Below are 18131 nucleotides of genomic sequence, written 5' to 3' on the forward strand. Positions count from 1 at the left end.
AGGGCTCAGCCTCACTAGCAGCTCCATGCCCTAGAAGCAGCTGCAAGTCTCCAATTGCGCATGAATCCCTTTGCCTTTTTGCTAGCTCTACTACTTGAAATGAAGTACGTCCTCATGACTTACCCTAGCAAATTATGAAGCTATTTCTAAGTAAGACACATTTATTTATTATTGGTTTGTTTTTATTTAAAAGGACTGTTTCTCACACAGCTAAAGTACAGAACACTGGTGGGGACCAGCAAAACCATCCAGCTTGCTGCAGTAGAGGGAGCCCCATCATTACCATTCATAATCCACTGTCCATAATGCACTTAACCTTCCTCCTCAGTTAACATGTCTCAGGAAGCAAACACTCAGCTGTGCTTGGGTTGAAAATGACCTCTAGAAAGAAAAATGTATGCTGAATGTTCAAGGCCTTCTCCATTGCTACAAAGGACTTTGTTATTTCTCCGATTACAAAATCAAAGCTGTCCAAATAAGAGACATAGTGAAAGAGAAAGTCAGTGCACAGGACCCCTTTGCTCTGTTTGGTGGTTGTGGGTCACTTTGCTGCATATGACGTTGCTTGCTAGGACACTGGATAGCTCCATGTACTTCATGCAGTAAGATAAAGTGAAATAAATAACCTAATTAGAGAAACAGTTTCTAACTGCAGCTGCTAAAGGATTAGCACCACCATAAGGAATTATTGTCTTTGAATGTACCCAAGACATGTTAATGCAATATTAATCATGGCTCTGTTACAACAGACAAAGCAAATAAAATGCTATCTAGTCCGCTGCTGAATCCTAACCTGATAGAATTAGGATCATTTTCAGAGAAAAGAAAACAACAAGAGTCAGATTTCTGAAGACATTTAAAGGCGGGTCAAGTCGTGCTTTCTCATATCTGTACGTTGTCAGAGGGCTTCAGTGAAGTCTTCCCACCCATTTCTGCCCACAGGTAAAGCTTACATCTGTCGCCCTCATGTTTTGAAGTCATACCTGGAGCAGTTTTCCTAGAGTTTGTTTTACTGCCTGGAAATTGGCATTTTTTTTAAAACGGGCTTCCGAATGTTCTTACTTCAAGACTTTATGGTTTTTTATATTATTTTAATAATATTTTATGTCATTGCTGTTCACTTTATAGTTCTGCTTAATGCACACCATGGACTAATTTGTAGCACTCTCCAAAGCCTACAGAAAGTGGGTTTTCCTAACGTTAAAAGTGTCAGATGCATTCCACAGATTATTTCAGCTTTCTTTCCATTTTTGAAAGTTAGATCACCTGGGCCCAGAATGGTTATTCTACTTTCTAAGGGAAAATAATATATATATATATTTTAAGAAATGCAATGAAAACAACAAAATCTAATTGTATATGAGGTGGTGCATCGTGTCTGTAAACAAAGAGCTTCAAATCACCAGGAGTCACCCTGCAGTTCCAGCACATAATGCATTTGTTTATACTCTTATGGCACTTTTATTATTTTAAAGTCATTACTAGCTTTATGTCAAACCCCTTTTACAGTAAATTACTGTTAGAAAGCCATTATAATTTTAAGATCCTCTACAAAATGTTATAAATTATTCTTACTTTTACTCTCCTACATAATGAATTTAGATTGCAGGACCTAGCTAGAATGATTGCATTTTACTTTGCCTTTCCCAGAGCAGTTGTTATGTTAAAACAAAAGTAATATTTTGTAATATTGCAGTTTTTGTTTAATATTTGTACTGCTCTACGTATCTCTAAGATTCCGTGTGGTAAATCAGAGCTCCCCTACCAACAACAAAAGTAGTTCTACTAAGTAAAAGCTAGATAGTTAAATGATTGTTCATTTTGAAATATAGCAGAAAGTAAAAACAAAACAAAACAAAACAAAAGAAGCTGTGAGAAATTCTCTCTGACTGATGAATGATATTCCTTTGTGTGGCGAGGCAGCACGTCAATAGCGCATTATTAAATTCAGAAGAGTACATCCCTGGCATGTAAATGTCCCTGAGGCGTGTGGTCAGACCACGAAGTTTTGCATTTGTCTTTTGAAAGAGCGATTCATAAATAGCTGATGATTTCCTACCAGATTTACTCTCACAAAACAATTGTGCTTTTAAGATGACTGATATCTAAATGAGGATTACTGCAAATTAACTGGTTAGATTTTCGTTTGCATCAGCATGAGAGTATGGGAACAGCATGAGTGATATGTCAGTAAGTGTGTGAGAAAAAAGCAGTTTGAAAGTCTGATTTTACGTAGTTTCTAGAGGAAGAAGTGTGAATTACTCTCAAATAAGACTTATGTGTGCATTTAATTTATTCTCTGTGCATTCATTTGCAGTATTCTATTTTCATATGCAGTCAAGCATACATGATACTGCAGTATATCTAATATTGTTTAAAGTTGAACATTGAGAGATTTAAATATAAATTTAGTCGAAACATCTCAAACAGATAATTCATTTGTGGGTAATACAATTTGGGATCAAATGGCCCACCTTGCAAATTCATAGAGAAATTTGGCCAGTAAATTTCAGCCACAAATATAGAAAAATCTCCTAAGATGTGAAGAAGATTGTTTTAATGTCATGTTTCGCAATGAGAAGTACTACTTTTGCATTTTAAAATAATGCTTTATTTAAAATCAAGTTAACTATTTAAGATGTCATGACAGTATATAATTTCAAAACCGTTTTGTTTGACTTAACAATCATTGTTATTTTCTATTTTGATTAGGATGAAACCACAGGATTTTCTTTTGAGTAGACCTAAAACAATCGGCTTTTACAAATTAAATATTTGTTTAGCTTCTGTATTTATTTATTCAGATACCATCTTAGAAAATGCTCTGGATTACTGATACACAAAATGCACCTTGAATTAGGCTCTGTCTCTTACCTTCTGTTGGCAGATACATTATGTGGAATGGGAACCTGGACTACCTCTTGCACAAAGCTGTTGAGGAAAAGCATATGAGATGCTTCCGAGTTTTCATGGGGGTAAGCTGATACGTTGATGATTGAGAAGGACAAGGAGGACTGCATGGATTATAGGAAAGATTGTTAGCAGACATCATACAGTTGGCTTTTCAAAAATTTGTCAGAAATACTCTTCACCAAAAACTATTAAAGAAATTAAATTTCCACGGGGTTGGAGGAAAGATCATTTTATGGCCTGGTTATAGGATAAGGAGCAAATGTAAAGTTGTAACTGTCACTTTTCAAGGTGGTGAAGGGTCAACAGTAATGCCTGGATGTCAGGCTGGTTTCATCCAACATTTTCAGTGACCTGGAGAAGGCAGGAGCCGTAAAATCTCAAAATCTGGAGACTAGTTGTCAAAAGATGCATTGATGATGAGGAAATGATGAGGAGTTAGAAAGGTACCAGATACACTTCAGTGCAGATAAAAATATAGCTGCACATGTTAAAAATCTTCTAGTCACGTGACTTTGAATGTGGAACAGACATTTAGAGTACTCAGAAAAGGGCTCTTGCAGTCATCACTGCGAAATCACTGCAGTTGTTGGCTCAGGGTACAGCAGCAGCTGGAATAGTAAAAAAACACCATTAGATCAAGTCCTGAGAGCAGTATGGATCACACATCTGGGCCACCATGAGGGACTGCAGCAAAGCCACAGCTTGCAACTTGTGTGCAGGCAGATCTGCTCCCACAAGCTTGTAGAAGACTACAGAAAAACACTAGGGTTTATGATGAGAAATACATGCCAATGGCTTGGACATCTAACATGCCTTGCTTTTCTGCTGTTAGGCATTTTGTGAGATTTCTGGAACTGGAAGCCAAACACTACTGCCAACTCCGCAGCCACAGGGCACTCCCAAGATAGGCTGACGTTCTCTTTGTTCCATTCACAGCGTTGGATTTATGGGATCAGTGTGGGAAGGACTGACTTGATGGTAAGTGTCCTCTCACAGTTCCACTGTTTCCCCACAGAAACAGGTGCCACTGAGAATATCACAGCTGTAAGGCTTCCTCCTTCACTGTCCCTCAGTGACTCAGCACAGCACCCTCATTCACACTGTGCTGAGTGAAGGGAGAGATTCCTAAGTTCACAAGGCTGTGACATCCATGCTCAGGCAGACACAAGCCAGGATTACTTGGCTGAATGGAGCTACAGCTTAGGATGGAAGTATTGATCAGCAAAAGCAGTGAGGAGTTCCTCTTAGAGCATGAAAAATAATAAAAAAAAACCCTGTCCCCAAATTATGCCCAGAAAAAAACCTGTCTCCAAATTATACCCAGAGACTCACCAGCAGCCTGTGCAGCACAGATCACTATCAAAAGCTCCTTACTTATAAGCAAACAACTGCATATTGCATTCACTTCATTTCCAAGTGCCCTCAAAACCTGTACTGCTGTAGATCACTTTTGCTTCACTGATAAACAGTACAGACTTATCCTATTCCTCCAAACTGATGCACCACTTCTCCTTTTAAAAAAAAAAAAACCAAAAAAAACCACTTCTTATGATTCACATTCTCCCCTTAGTCACAGCAGTAAAACTGTAGTGCCACTGGGCTTACAGAGATCCACTGCTCCAAAATGCTCCCCTGGCAGCTGAGCCAGGTTACCGGGGTCACTGTCAGCAGCCAGCCCTGGGATAGATGCAGTATTACTGGCTTCACTGCTGTTGGCAGCATGCTGAATGACTCAGTAAAGTCAAGTGCCTCAGCTACCACAACAAATCTGTGTGGTCAGCAATGCCCTCAGAGGGGGGGGGGGGGCAGGAGAGGAGCAGCTCCAACAGCTCGCACTGGAGCCGCAGCAGGGAATATGGTTGACATCTATATGCTGCTGATTCCCATCTTTCTACCTGGTGTAAGCAAGCAGAAAGATGTTTAGTGTTCATCAGTGTATCCTCTTCATAACTTAAAATGAAATTCTGTGTGCCTGTCTCTTCTTTACACTCCTTCTCTTCAGAAATAGTAACCACAAAAATGAAGCTAATGAGAAGGAAGCAAAAGTAAGTGGAAATGCATAAATATACACCTTTAATTTGCTTCACATTTGTAAGTCAGAATGCTTTATCATGACTACTTCCTTTGATTTTATTTTCTTTTAAAATCTTACTGAGGTTTTCTTTAATCTGCAAGCCGAGAATATGCTGAAGGTGATGTTAAGCTCAGCATGGGACAGAGCCCTCAGTCATTTTCATGTCATGATGACTTCCAGTAAACCAGTAATGGGCATCGTTTTAGTCCCTTGAGAACACATTGTCTGGCTGCAAATATTCAAACCAACTACTGTTAGCTCAGTAGCAGCCAGTCAATTAAAACACCTTTGCCCAAAGAGGAAAGAAAGTTAGAAGCCTTCACCTAATGGCAAAAATACTTACATGATAACAGTTGAAAATAGTAACCAATATCAAAAGGTCAGATGACGCCTCCAGTTAGAGCCCATAAGTGGGATCAGAAGATGGAAACAAGCCAGTTCTATAAACTGACAATAAAGCAGGCTTATAACATTTTGACCCAAAGGGAACAATAGGCTTTATTAATTCTACTTTTCTACAGAGTCCCAGCTATTTTCTGCTTCTAGCTCTAACTGCGTAACTGCTAGACACAGCTTCCTGACAGATTCAGCTCTTTCCCTTATCCCCATTTGTACTTCCAGGGCTCTTTACACCGAAAAATAGTACTTTATCAAGCTATGCAGCATTGACGAACATTCAACATCACTTTGCATTAGGTCTATTTTTACATGCCCTTACTACACAACATTCGCAGTACAGGATGGCTGGATTAGAATTCAGAGCCCCTATGTATTGCGAACAGACTCCCATTGTTCCCTACTCAGAGCCTTTTGTTGTAGTACTACTTCCGTAGAGAAAGTAACAGGAGAAAATTGAACCTTTTCGCTTTATAAGAGAGGAGGCAAGAGCAGCAGGATAACTTGTAACAGCTATTTTAATTTGCAGGCACATTGACTCAGTGAGTCAGTAGGGCTTGCCACAGTTCCTGACTTGTCATTGTTTCTGCAAGGCTGGTTGTCATAGCTTCACTGGGACCCTGGATTCAGGGATGAATGCCAGATGAAAATGCATTATGGAGTTTATGCTCTTTAGGGCACATTTTAGGTTCCCAGACATACCACATTCCATCAGTTTCATATTTGAAGAGTTTCTTCTTCCTTTAAAGTTTTCATAAAGGCAAGAAGCTTACCATTTCTTTCTTATGAAAACTTGGATTCTGATATAATCATACGGAATTGTGAGCTGAAGCCCTAAAAAAGTGTATTATATAATCTTGGCCATAAAATTACTGAAGGATTTACAGTATTTCCTAAATGTTGCCACAGAGGAGCAGCGGTACCAGCCTAAGAGCTAACATTATTGTAAGTCATCTAAAGAGTACAGATTACAAAGCTGGGAAAAGTCTCCCGTGTGCATTGCACTGTGTCAGCTTTGCATTTGTAGAAGCAGCAGCTCTAAAGAAACAATTTTCTTCTATAGTAAAGCTCTGATACTGCTGTTTTGCTGTCTGCTAAGAAGGAGTTACTGTCTGGGCCTTTTAAGAACTTAACTCATAATATGGGTCAAGATGTGCTGCTCTACTTTTACAAAAATAATTTGGAGATTTTAAGAGCTTAACTCATAATATGGGTCAAGATGTGCTGCTCTACTTTTACAAAAATAATTTGGAGATGTGGTTATTATCCAGTCTGTATGTCAGAGCAAGGAAACAAACGTATGTAACAAAAATTACTCAACCACTGAGTCCAATCACATACCTTAAAGACTGCATTTTATACTAGGGAACATTTGGAGCGACTGTTTTTAGTGGTTGGATTGCGTCCTCATGGAGCTCTCACCAGTCAGAAGGAAGCCCCCACTGGTTGGATTTGCTAGGCCTAGCTCAGATTCTCCGAAAAGAACTTGTACAGCACCATGATAAAGCAGAATTTGCTATTTGGATACAGTCAGATGTATGATGGAAATAAATAATTTGGGGGAAAAAGAAGTGAGCACCAGCAAATAACAGATTTTAAGACGTTCAAGTATTTTACCATGCTGTGGAGGCACCTGTAGTTAGTTATGTAAGAGACATCACACACAAACGTAGAGCAACAGAAGTTTTGCAGGTCCTGCATGCTTTTCCTCTTCTAGGAGACAGTATTATCCCTGACAGTAAATACACATGCCCTCCTCCTCAGCCTCTCCTCCACATCTGCTTCCTGCTCTGAGTTCCCTCCCTTTCTGGCTTTCCTACTGATTATCAGGGATTGCTATTTTTCCCCCCTTTCTAATAAAAAAAAAAAAGTCTTATGCAAAGCTAACCTACCTCACATCTTCACAAAGAAACTGAAGGACTGTCGGGACCTTTTAGGAAGTTCTGAAAAATGACTTTGATAGTTAAAACGTAATTGCAAGGTAATACTTGGTTGCCTCGTGTGTTTCTAAGGACATACTTCACAGACGCAGTTCAGTATGTTAAACATATCTTTCCAAGGAAAGAAGAAAACACTTAGAAACTGGAGTGAAAAGAAAGTGATGTTTTCTGTCACCAGCCTTCAGCCTGACAGGTTTCTTGTGCAGAAGCTGAGGTTGGTGAGATGCACCTACTGGTTGTCGCACTGAGTCTGCATGGGTTTGCTTCAACACAACAATATCTTGGATGGGAAGAATGGTTCTATTTTCTCTTTCCATGATTTTTTCCAGGACCGAACAGGATTCAGTGCTGAACCTACAGATGTGCATTTACTGGAGGGCTCACAGAAGGTGATTCCAGCAGATGCCAGCTGTGAGCTTCCTGCTATTGTAAGGTTGTACAGCCAAGGAATGCTGAGTCAGGTAGGTTTCAGTATTTTCTCCTGCTAACTGCCAAAAGTATTTTTAACAGCCTGCCTCTCTGGCCCTGCCAAAATCGTTCTTAGTAAAACCCTAATAAGGGCTGGCTATTGCTCTGGGATGGAGGTTTCTGCCTTCAGGCTCACTCTGCTTGTCTGCTAGAACTTGACTGTAGGGAAATGCATCGTCCTATCTGCATGGCAGGTTGACAGCTTTTCAAGCACTTCTTGAGCTCAATTCAGACAGAGCTCACCTATGGGACTGCCTACGCTGCTCCTGCCAGCCAGGAGGATCCAAAGCATTAGCTGTAGCCCAGGCCAGTTCTCTCTTGGGTCTTCACCACTCGCACATTGAAGTCCTGCTGCATTCCCCTGGGCAGGCAAGTGGTAGGTCTACAGCCAAAGCAGAGTAAGGAAGGTATGCACCATGCTGTCAGGAGTTGGGTATCAGGAGGAGAAAGATCTGTCAGAACGCCTGTACCTCCTGCTGCTGCCTAACTAGCAGGCTGAGCAAGCAGCAACTGCAGCAGGAAAGTGGGAGCAGCTGGGGGCAAGAAGGGAGGAAGGGGAGAAGTGAGGAAAGCAGGTGATGTGGAAATGCCACATCCTCTTCCCCACAATCAGGTCCCGTGCCCAAATGTCATAAGTTCTCCCATCTCCTTGCTACAGGAGAAAGCAGGGTGGCTGTGGTGTGCCCAGCCTGCACTGCTGACACGTGGCATTGCTTTTTCCCTTCCTTCCACCATGCACTCAAGCTCACTCCCAGGCTGGGTCAAGGGACACAACTGGATGGAGCCTGAGGCAATGGAACGTTCCCATCTTCTTATCCCAGCTGTTTCGTGATGCCTGGGTGTTGTACATGGTTCAAGAAATGTGGGAGCTTGTAAATGATAATTATAGGACCACAGTTACTAGCTTAGCACATAGAAGCGATCATTATGGGCAGACACATCAACTTTATGTTAGGTGGGCCAGCTGGCAGTTGTGGGATCAGAAACTATCCGAGGAACAAGACAGAGACCTGGGGCTCCCCTGGGCAGAATGCTCAGAAAAACAATCCACACATGAAGCAGCCAACAAATAAGCATTTTATCTTACTTAAATTGAGACAGGGTGTTACAGTTGCATCCAAATTCCATTTAGAGTTTGAGCTGTTTTATAACCTCAATTAAAATAATGAGAGGACTGGCACTAACCGTATCCCTCTGACCCTGAAACTGTGTTGATACAGAACTTTCTGCCCATGAATTTCCAAACCCTACTTGAAATACAGCCATGGGAATTAGATTAGGCAGAACTGTACAAAAATAGGTTATTTCCCTATTATTTCTTTGGTATAATCCTGATCTTATACATCTACCTTTCTTTACCACATTATTTTATTTCTGTATTCAGTCATAAATGGCATATACCTGTGCAGCACACGACTGCCAACATCACATCTGTATTGGATTGCTGTTTCCCCATTCTGCTGCATGAGTAGGCAGTATTTTGTTTACTATAATATTACTGTATTTTATATAGTATATACTAATATTACTACATACTGGTATAATAATTTTGTTATTGTCACTATAAAAAACACCTTTGGAGATAATAGTTTTCTTCAGACTTCACTTATGGAGCTTCTTTCCAAAGCAACAGTGACCTCTGACAGCACCCAGTGCTGCCACGTGATGGAGCGCTGGCTGCCACAACAAACTCTTTGTCTGCCTCCTAAACCCCTCTGGATAAAATAAAGAATTAGGTATGTCACATCAGGGAAGATGACACTGACATATGAAACACGGAGCTCTGAAAAGAGGCACAGGACACTTCAAGCTTTTCTGTTTGTTCCTTTGCTTGGCTGCGTTCTCAGTAAATAGGACAAGCTATATCCAGCCTGTTAGAAGTGCCTCTCCTAACTGTATTTTTCCATACTGTAGCAGTTACCTCATTGACTATAACTTTTATGCAGCTAAAAGATGGAGACACACAAGGCAGGCAAATGCAACTTAAGCATATGAGTTACTTCCATCCAGGGGAAATGTAGGAGTGACTGTGTTTTCCCACAACTGCAATATGCTATGCTAATCAGTAAACAGCACATTGAAGAAGCTCATATTTAATTTCAGGGTAAAAATAAAGTCACAGAATCACAGGATATCTTGGTTGGAAGGGACCCTGAAGCCCCGCCAGCCCCAACCCCTGCTTTAAGCAGGGTTGCACCCCACCAGCTCAGGCTGCCCAGGGCCCATCCAGACTGGCCTTGGGCACCTCCAGGGATGGGGCACTCACAGCTCTCTGGGCAGCCTCTGGGCAAATGGGTGTATATAGCCCATCAGTTCCCACTAAGGCCAGTAACAGAGTGGGACTGCTGTTTATTGTTTTAGATGTATTTGTGAATTTGGCATCTAGTGAGCTCTTCTGAGAAGAAATGGCTCTGCAATGCAGGCTCATGATCTTGTTTTATTCTGTATGATGTATGAGAGAGTCCATCTTCTTTACTATTTAAAACAGAAAGGTTACTAATTTACTCTACAGGTGTTGTCAAGACAGTTCCTTTCAGAGCTGCATAGGCAATGTTCTGAGGTGATTTCTCCCATACTCAAAGCATTATTGATTCACTGATGAACGTGTATTCAGGAAGAGATGCTTGTCAAGTTTTGTTAACAGACAGGCAGTACAACAGGCCTAGCAGACTGCATTTACAATATCAACTGATATTCAATTAAACAGAAACAATTCTAGGAAGACTTTGCTGATTTTCTGAATTGTGCTCATTGGTGAACTGACCCTGAATGTATGGACATTCTTTATGCTTTGATGTCCTGCCTTAGTGATAGCTGGCAAGTTGGTTCATTAACCATCAAAAACAGAAGAAGCACTTAAATCAAGATGCTGACAAAGTTGCTTTGTTGCAGTTAATGCTGTAGTTGTATAGACAAGAGTTGATAGTCATTCTTTGCTGTGATGGCACAGATCCGGTATCAGTTTTCCTTGATTACATGAGATTTATGGCAGTACAAGCGGAAGCAGGCTCTAATCCTTCAATGGCTTTACATATTGTGAAGCAGTCCTGTAAAAAGTAAAGATTTTGGATAAAACTATTTGAAGTGAAAAAACAGAATCAGCGTTTTACGCTGCACAGTTGGCACATAGCACCTAGCACTCCCTTGTGGCTTTAAATGAAAGATGAAAGATCTGAACATCTAACTTTTTTAAAACCTCAAACTATAGAGGTCTCCAAATCAGTATGTTCATTTAACATGCAGAGACCTCGACTTGAAGGTCACCAGGTAGCACTGAATCATAATCAATTTCAGAGAACTAAGAGATAAAAGAAGAAGTCAAGCCTATTTTCAGCTTTGAAATTAATGACCATTGTATCATCAGACCAAATGAAGGTGATCAAGCGCCCGATAGGTGAGAGTATCTAACCTTCATGCACCTTTAGAAACAGTACAAGCCAAGATCTTGGAGCCTGAGAAGATGTTAATCTTTCCTTCAGTTAAAAGATTTAGTAAAGCCCGTGGCAAAGAACTTTGATCAATTTCCCTTGCAGAAACACAATTCTATTACTTCTCTTATATTTATCATTAATTTACAGGTAGTGCAGAATAGGCAATTAGGACAAGAGCAATGCAATCTTTGTGCAATAAGTCCATGTGAATCTGTACACTCATTAACAGCTTTTGTGTGGCCAAAGCATTGTAAAATCAGGCTGCTGTAAGTAGCTAAAGATAGCAAAGCCACTGAGATTCTGCCATTCCAGGTTCCCAGTCTGTATCTAACTGCTTAAGCACCTTTTATGAAGATAAAAGGTGCTATCTGTGTATACAGCTGCATATAGAACGATTTTCTGAAGAAAAGCTAATTAAAAAAAGGCTGGAGCATAATGACAACTGGAGTCATTTTGATATATTCCAAAATAAATCCAAATTCATTTCCAGGGCAGTTTGGTCCCCTGCACTTTTGCTCCCTCCCCTGTGTAGATAGATTCAATACATCAGTCAAAGAGAATTTTCACAGGGAGTTTTAGCCAGAACAGTACATTCCCTTCAGCTGGAAGACTAGATTCAATGCATGAGTGCAAATGCCGATCCCTGCTCTACTTGGAGGGAATCTACATAAAGGAGATGTCTCTGGTTTATTGACTGGACTGACTTGGAGACCTCCATTCTTAAATGACAGCTGCAGCAGTATTGAATAGACACAGCTTTTTGAAAGGCTTACAGAAGATATTTTTCCCTTTCATTGGCACAGTGTGAACCTCAGGTGTGCTCAGAAACAAATTAGAAGAAAAAACTCAAAGAAGAGAAGAGTCTCCATGTTGGCCTGCATCACGGAAACACTGCCAACAGATTTGACCAGAAGAACATCTGTAATGAACATGGCATCTGCAGGAATTACTGGTCAGAAAAAGACAAAATGCAAAGCCAGTAGTATTCAGCTGTGGGAGAACAGGATTCATGGCTGACTACCTCAGATCAAAATTATGCAGAATTCTTTTGGTTTTTTCCTACATCCATGGTGTACTGTAGTAATCATTGTAATCATTAGTTTTTCAACAATTGGCATTCCAGCAGTCCTCCATATTGCTGACATTGTTTCTCTAACAGCACAGTCATTTATCTTATGTGTGGCTTCTCTCATCAGCTCTCTCTTCTATTGGAAGAACTTTTTACGAGATTCCCCAGCAAACTGAATCCTCCTAAACAAGTTTTTCATACCTCTATTTCTTCCTGCCATACACAAGACATAAATCATTTCCATTACCTGACAGACGCTTCCATTTACTTCTTTTCTTTCCCTGGTTAGTAGACATAGCATCACAGCACCATAGCGGTTACTGGCATTTTGCCAGACTATTTAGGATTTTATGTCTTGGGCTTATAATGCACGGAAAGGCACTGGCTGCCCATCAGCTGTTATTTGCTTAACAGACAGGCAACGTGTGCATGGCAGCACCAAGGCATTCTGATGCTAGATAATCTTTGGTCCCCAGTACAAGTGTTAAGAGATATCAGCAGCAGATGCCGCATGGATTTCTTTAGCCACAGGGTCGTTATGATGTAGTTTTGTCCTGAGCAGGGATCCCATGCTCCCTTGAGGTTCCAGTGTGTTCATAGCAAGGATGCTAACATACAAATTAACTGAGCAGATCTCAGTCCCTGTCTCTCAGAGTCATCCACAGGGATGCATGTAAATACAGTGTGGATACTCTCTAGTGAGAACAGGCACAAGTGTTCCCTTCACTTGCTCTCTTAAAGGAAGTTACATTATGTTAAAAAAAATTGAGTAGCACGCTCAGCTACAGATTGCTCTCATTATGGACAAATAACTGCACAGAAAGAAGACAAAGACCTACAATAGACTGAGGGTTCCTCTAGCTCACGCTTTTGCTGTAGAAAAAAATCCTGCTTGTCTAATGCATCTTTTTCTAGATTTGTGTTAATGTGTCTACATGACAATACACAAACAAGAAAGCCAGCTGTGAACATGCTATCGCACATGGACTTCTGCTGTGTTATCATATGTGGTTTTGTTTCCAGATTAAAATACTTATATTGTATATACATATCTCTATACATCTATAATATAAATTTATATGACAGCATTTTAAATTTGTTTCAGGTGGAAGTGAAAAATAACTCCAGGCTGTCCGGGCATCCAGAAGCCCTGAGGATTTCACAAGTACCACAGGCTGAGGATGTTTGTGGACTAAACAACTGCAGCACTTGCATCAAATGAGAAAAGTAGTTTTCCTCCTTCAGAGTAACAGGTAAACGATAAAGCAATTTAAGCACTGCCATGGTAACGGTGTTTGGAGACAAAAACTGTTTAAAACTTCCATGTTTATGTCACATAGCTTTGTGAACTTGTTAATAAAACATCTCTGCACATATCCTCCCCCACCCACCACATGACTTTTGTCATCGGAAAGCATAAAACCAGCAGTTCTACATCTGCTCTCAGGAACAAGAGGGATGCTGATGTATTCTGAATACTGATTCAACTTTGGAAACTGAAGTTCAGTACTAAGTGGAAGAGACTTAACCCTTACTTAGAAAAAGAGGATTATTTTCCTCTCACACATCTGAAAAATGAAACTCGCCCATACTATTTCTCCTTTCAGCATTTCTTTTCAGATACTTAATCTTACCCAGTTCAGAGCTGCAATATCCTTTTCAGAGTCTCTGTCCAGGGCTGGTTTCCTTCCCAGACACAATACCACTGCAACTGTGCTGCAGCATTACTAATATCATAGACTTAAGTCACTTCAGCTCCCGATTCCCGAGTCACCTTTTTTCTTTATAGTAAATTCAACATCTCTCAGAGCAGACACTGCTCCTTCCCAGGAGCTCTCTCACTGGGTGGGAGAAGCCCCTGCCCCATCACAGCCCCCTGTGCCTTACATGCACACCTCTGTCTTCCACCTGCCTCAGGTCTGTTTGCTTCCCTTGCACTCCCCTCCTGCTGTATATTTCTTCATTGTGAGCTACTGCAGCCCTGGCCACAAGCCTTTTTGTGGGGCTGAACTTCAAGACACTGATTTGAAATTCTGATTTGATTCTCACCCCCTGGGAGAACGGTGGTTGCTTATGTCAGGGGATTTTGTTTCTACTGCTCTGTAAAGCTTAGTGCTAAGCCTCAGCAGGGAGTGTGAAGATATGCCACCTCCACGCACACGGAGCACCAAATGTGTGTTCCTTAAACACACCAACGAGCTCAGGAAACAGCTGCAGAGAGCTGATTGCAGAACCCAGCCAAGCTAAATGAACAGCCACTACCTGACACAAGCTCTTCTCCAGTTGACAAAGGCAATCTAAGCCTACTACATACAGTTCCAATGGCAGTTCAGACACAGGAAATTTAATTCGGGCATGCTATAAATGGCACTACATGCTCATTCTTTATCTTGGTCTTCAATCTGTTCCTCCAGTAAAACCTTGGAAATATTTATTTCACTGCTATATTAAGCCAAGAGGACGATATGTACAGGCTCATGAGTCTATATGCATGCTGTTTTACCACACTGCAAGCTCTAAGGTGACATTTTCCACAGTATCCTGAAGTCCAGAAGAAAACAACGTTTGCGTGTAGGCCACGTACAGTTTTTGAGGAAAGTAGAGTTCCCTACATCAGTGCCATCTTTGATATTTTCCTGAGGCTTTAGGATTAAATACAGCTAACCTTGCTGTGAAGCTGTCCCACTCTGGGCTTTTTCATATTTAAATGCTCCAGAGAGATTCAAGATGTAGTAAGCCTATTCCATGGCCCCTGCAAGATCAACTGTATTTTACAGCTTGTATAAAAGTTCGGAAGGGTCTTAACAAACAGACTACTCACCCTGCTAGGTTCAAACCCAGCTGCAGGTGCATGCTACATAGAAAAGAATATCATGTCCAGCCATCACCCCATCCCCACTATGTCCACTGACCACATCCCTCAGCGCCTCATCTCCACAGTTTTTGAACACCTCCAGGCACATTGACTACACCACCTCCCTGGGCAGCCTGTGCTAGTGCCCCACTGCTTTTGCTGAGAAGAAATTTTTCCTAATATCCAACCTGAACGTCCTCTGGTGCAGACTAAGGCCATCACCTCTCCTCCTATCGCTGTTCCCTGGGATAAGGGGCCAACACCTACCTGAAGACACCTAACCCCACCTTAAGAAAAAGCTCCAATCTCACTTGCAGTAGGCAGTTGCCCTTGGCTCAGGAGGGCCATGAACTTCCAGGTACACTGAGGAAGAGAGGAAAGCACATCTTGCTTTCCTAACATGTCCTGCTAAAGGGCACCACAGCAGCTCACTCTGTGCACCTCACTGCCAGCCCGATGGACTCAGAGCATGGGCATTAGGAAATCTCTGCAGCACCAGAGGAAGTGGGATGCCTGCGGTTTGGCTCACCCATCCCCATCACAGTTCCAACTCCTGCTTCCAAGACAGCTGGTGAGAGTGCCGCCCTGAAGCAATTAGCTGCACTGCTGGATTCCAGTCTTTCACAGAAACTGTTTCTAATTATTTACAAACCTACAGCCAAGGAAGCAATAGTTTTGTCTGATAACTCCTTTGTAGCTGTTTAAGCACATTTGTAGAACCCATCACAAACGAGAATTCAACACTGGGGGTTGGAACCTGACCGTCTTTAAGGTCTCTTCCAGCCCAATCCATTCCATGATTCTGTGATCTTAGCACCAAGTATCTCTAAAACAGGAGCTTTTTGAAAACTACATTGCCAAAATAATACCAGCAAATAAACTACAGAAGTGCTCTTTTTTACGCCTGACAAAAAGAAATCCATTTTTTTGTAGGTAGATGGGGAGGATGCATATCATGTGACAGTAGCAAGGCACTCAAGAGTTTATTTGTAGTCAGTGCCAGAAGAGAGTTACAGATGTATTTGTTTTCCTCTGGAAGAGACTATTTGTTAAATAAAAAACTAAATGTGCTAATGCATTGAGATAGTGTTATACACAGCTTTGTAAAATATGGATTTTTATATTTGTAAATGCCCTGCAGAAGAATTTTCCAATCAGCAGTATTCACTAGGAGTACTGGCCAAGCACTTATAGTCATGATTTGTACAGGGAGTGATGTTTTATCATCCAGATACAGCACACTAAAGTCCAAAAGCTGCCTAAAAATGGAAGTATTTTTAGAACAGTTTCATTGTTATTTTCAATCTTGTTATACCACTAGAAATGAAAGAAAACAGCAAAATGAAGTGACCCGTGCTATTCCAAATCCACTGACGGGGCAGCTGCCTGTTCTCCCCAGGACAGACCAGATGCAAGCAGAGCCAAGCTAGACAGCAAACCATTACAGAAAGCGTGCCCTTCAGAAAACTCATTTCAAGAAGTAGAGTGTGGTGGGACGGAACGCTCAGAATTTTAGAGTGACCAGAGGCACATGAGAACTAAGTTGAAACATACTCTGCTGATATCAATAGCTCTTCAGAGCTACAGAGAATCCCCAAGTCTGCAGAACCCTGAAACTGAACTAGAAGTTGATAGAAGTTCTCTGTTTCTCTTCCTCAAGCATTCATGAGATCTGGAAAGCTACACATCAGCAGATTAGGACAGAACTGCTCACCGGGATGTGCAGCAGCCATTTTTCAGGCATTTTAACCCTAGACTGGGATAATTTTACCTTTGAGAAATGTTTTTGCTTATTTTTCAGAGCCTGTTACCAGGCTAAGTCTCAGAATGCTATGAGCTCCTTCATGTAGATAACAGGGATATTTCAGATCACATGGCGATAATTTTCAAAATGTTACCAAAGAAATGACAAATGTGATTTGTAAAATAACCAGTGATGTGACTAACTTCCCCTATGTTGTGTTCCCACCACTGTTGAAGGGGAAAAATAAACCGTTAAATATAAAGCTGTCAGAAGTAGCTTTCCAGCATATCTGATTTCTTTAAAATTATTAGCAAAATTAGTTCTTGGTTTTGGAAGCAAGCAAGAAAGGATAAATACAGCACTTGGGTCCTTTGTTTCCACAGGGAGGAATTCAGTGACAGCCCTTTGCTCTATGCACATTTTCATCTCAGACACCAGTGTCAGACTGCCCCTCTGCTGCCATCTGTCCCACTGCAACAACATGGAATGGGATATTGGTGGGAAGGTTCAACCTCTGCTGCCATCCCACCAAGATCTGCTTCTGACTTCATGGGTCAACAGAAGAAAACCAGAGGCGTTACTTTTGGAGCAGGCTTCACATAATTCCAGCTAATGTAGGCAGCCTCAAGGTTGGTTCTGCAGAGATGGGTTTATTTCATTCCAGACCAGTCTGCTTCACTGTGAGTCAGGCAGGTGCAGACATCTCCTCTGTATTGGTGTCCACTCTTCATCAGCCAAGGGCTTTTCAATGTAATGCCTTTATGAGCTTTTACTCAGCACGTAATTTTTGACCCTTGGTAGCATACTGCCAGCAGATTTTCTTTTTAAAGTTATTTTCTATAAACAATAATCTTGAATCCCGCAGTAAAACATCATTTTTCCTTATGTTGCACAAAGGAATTGTTGCTTCCCACACTGTTACTGACCACTGGTTTGCCACAAAGCTTTGTTGGAAATATCCAAATAATTTATCAGGACGGTATCTCTGATAAAAGCAGATTTTATTCACAATTGCAATGGTGGGTGTCCTGCAAGCAGGAGCCCTGCAGAAAGCAGTGTTGCATCTTTTATGCCCTATTACCCGACACTGATCTTTTCCTCCCCTGCTTCCTCATTGGCTGAGTACTTCAGGTTCACAATCTTCCCGACGCTCAACTAAACATAAAGATACTGGTTGAACATAAATTGTTGCTAGCTAAACATGTATATTGCTAATTAATTAACTTCTAACACTTGCTTACT

General features: G+C 41.2%; 1 long non-coding RNA gene across 2 annotated transcripts in view; it reads left to right on the forward strand.

The window, feature by feature from the left end:
* LOC110396257 overlaps window positions 1-17884 on the forward strand; it is a 25692-nt gene extending 7808 nt beyond the window's left edge. The window contains exons 2-6 of one of the 2 annotated variants that reach the window (XR_002436882.1): window positions 2888-2975; window positions 3746-3891; window positions 7653-7784; window positions 13397-13544; window positions 17273-17884. This is a non-coding gene — a long non-coding RNA (uncharacterized LOC110396257). Of the gene's footprint in view, window positions 1-2887; window positions 2976-3745; window positions 3892-7652; window positions 7785-13396; window positions 15264-17272 lie in introns of those variants that run through there. The other variant, XR_002436881.1, reaches the window with a different exon arrangement.

The sequence above is a fragment of the Numida meleagris genome, chromosome 3, assembly GCF_002078875.1.
Source record: "Numida meleagris isolate 19003 breed g44 Domestic line chromosome 3, NumMel1.0, whole genome shotgun sequence".
Classification (NCBI taxonomy): domain Eukaryota; kingdom Metazoa; phylum Chordata; class Aves; order Galliformes; family Numididae; genus Numida; species Numida meleagris.